The sequence below is a fragment of the Tachyglossus aculeatus genome (assembly GCF_015852505.1).
Source record: "Tachyglossus aculeatus isolate mTacAcu1 chromosome 12 unlocalized genomic scaffold, mTacAcu1.pri SUPER_6_unloc_4, whole genome shotgun sequence".
Lineage (NCBI taxonomy): Eukaryota > Metazoa > Chordata > Mammalia > Monotremata > Tachyglossidae > Tachyglossus > Tachyglossus aculeatus.
The window spans coordinates 7,519,510-7,522,189 of record NW_024044831.1 but is presented as its reverse complement, the minus strand read 5'-3'; positions in this window follow the sequence as shown (position 1 = coordinate 7,522,189).

Below are 2,680 nucleotides of genomic sequence, written 5' to 3'. Positions count from 1 at the left end.
GGACAAAGATAATCTGGGCAGCAGCATGAAGTATGGATTGAAGTGGGGAGAGACACGAGGATGGGAGATCAGAGAGAAGGCTGATGCAGTAGTCCAGACGGGATAGGATGAGAGCTTGAATGAGCAGGGTAGCAGTATGGATGGAGAGGAAAGGGCGGATCTTGGCAATGTTGCGGAGTTGAGACCGGCAGGTTTTGGTGACAGCTTGGATGTGAGGGGTGAATGAGAGAGCGGAGTCGAGGAGTCGAGGGCAGCAGCATGAAGTATGGATTGAAGTGGGGAGAGACACGAGGATGGGAGATCAGAGAGAAGGCTGATGCAGTAGTCCAGACGCGATAGGATGAGAGCTCGGATGAGAAGGGTAGCGGTGTGGATGGAGAGGAAAGGGCGGATCTTGGCAATGTTGCGGAACTGAGACCGGCAGGTTTTGGTGACGGCTTGGATGTGAGGGGTGAATGAGATGTGAGGGGTTGTATCTACCCCGCTGCTTAGTACAGTGCCTGGAAAATTGTAAGTGCTTATCAAATACCAAAACTATTATTATTTGCATCCTGAAGAATCATGGTATCGGACACTGCCTTCCATGACTTAGAAATCTGGGTCCTCAAGCGTAGAGATAGAAAAGTAGAGATGTACTCTACAAAACAAGTCTTAGCACAACTGAATCTTAGCATTTCACTTAATCTTTAGACTGTAAGCTCGTCTCCAGACTGTAAACTCATTGTGGGCTGGGAGTGCATCTGTTTTTCTGTTATTTTGACTCTCCCAAGCACTTAATCAATCAGTCGTATTTATTGAGTGCTTACTGTGTTCAGAGCACTGTATTAAGTGCTTGGGAAGTTCAAGTTGGCAACATATAGAGACAGTCCCTACCCAACAGTGGGCTCACAGTCTAAAAGGGGGAGACAGAGAACAAAACCAAACATACTAACAAAATAAAATAAATAGAATAGATATGTACAAGTATAATAAATAGAGTAATAAATATGTACAAACATATATACTTAATATAGTGCTTTGCACATGGTAAGTGCTCAATTGATATGATTGAATGAATGAATCTCATTGTGCAACAACATTTAGTGCCCCCTTCTGTATGCAGAGCACTATGTGGGTCCAAGACAGGGCAGTAATTTGCATGAGAGCTGTTTGGTTGGTTTAGAAATTTGTCCAGGCTTCCTATTAGTTCTACTAATCCCAAGACTCAGAGGTTAAACTCTGGTCTAATATGGCTTCACCTTCCCCTCCCAGTCATATGACGGGATCTGGTGCTAGTCTGCTGCCCAACACGACACACATCCTGACTCCCACCCCTCCCACAGTCCTGGGGGTGGCGGGGGTGGCAGCAGCAGCTCTCAGCACCCTGCCAGGAAAGGCCCGGCTACAGTCCCCGGCACAGCGGCAGTGGTGGCGACCGCAGCTCTCAGCCAGGAGAGCCCCAGCTATGGTGGCCCAGACTGGTGTCCCCTCTTCCCCTGCCATGAGGGTCACCTCTGGAGGAAAGTACCAACTCCCTTTTCCCCCACACCGCTCCCTGGTTGGAAGGTTGAATGACTTTGTAATTTAAAGTATGCAGAGAGAAAAGCAGGGGGTGCTATAAACTGCTCTTTTATGAAATCATTTTAAGAATTTCAACCAATGATTTGTAGAGCAAAATGTGTCAGTCCATAATGGAACTATATTAGGTGCTTAGGGGACATCCAGTAAAAGCCAAAGACCTAGTCTCTGCCCTCATGAAGTTTAAAATCTGTTAAAGGAGATAATCTGACACAGATTGCTAAATACAATAAGCAAGAAGTAGAAGAATAGAGACTGATGATTAAAAGTTACCAAGAGTAAGCAAATTCATAAACCAACAAAAAATTCTAGGAAAAAAGTCCATGAGGTCAGGGAACATGCCTTGCAAGCAGCCTGGCCAAGTAGAAAGATCGCAGGCCTGGGAAATCAGAGGACCTGAGTTCTAATCCCAACTCTGCCATTTACCTGCCGTGTGAACTTGGGAAATCATTTAATTTCTCTGTGCCTCAGTTCCCTCTTCTGCAAAGTGGGGATTCAATATCTATTCTCCCTCCTACTTAGACCGTGAGCCCCATGTGGGACTTGATTATTTTGTATCTACCCCAGCACTTTGTACAAAGCTTGAAACATTGTAAGCACTTAAATACCACAATTATTACTCATGCAGCGTGTTGTCCCCATAAACATTCAATAGAGACCATGTTAAATAATGCCCATAAGTGCCAAAGTGAATGAAGAAATGACATTGTGAGCAAGGTGGAAGATTTATTAGGGAATGCCTCAGTCAAGAAATTAATCAATGACATTTATTAAGTGCTTACTATGTCCACAGCACTGTACTAACCTCTTGGAAAAGTACAATATAACAGAGGTGGTAGACACAATCCCTGCTCATCGCAGTTTATAGTCTACAGGGAAAGACAAAAAGAATAAATTACATATAGGGGAACTAGTACAGTACAAGAATATTTAAGTGTTGTGGTGTTGGAAAGGGTTATGATAATTCTGGTATTTGCTAAGCGCTTACTATGTGCCAGGCACTGTACTAAGCACTGGTGTGGATCCAAGCAAATCAGGTTTCTGGAGAAGGTAACTTTTGAGGAGAGCTCTGAAGGTCAGGAGGGATGTAAGACGACAGAGCTGAGTGGGGAGGGTGTGAAGA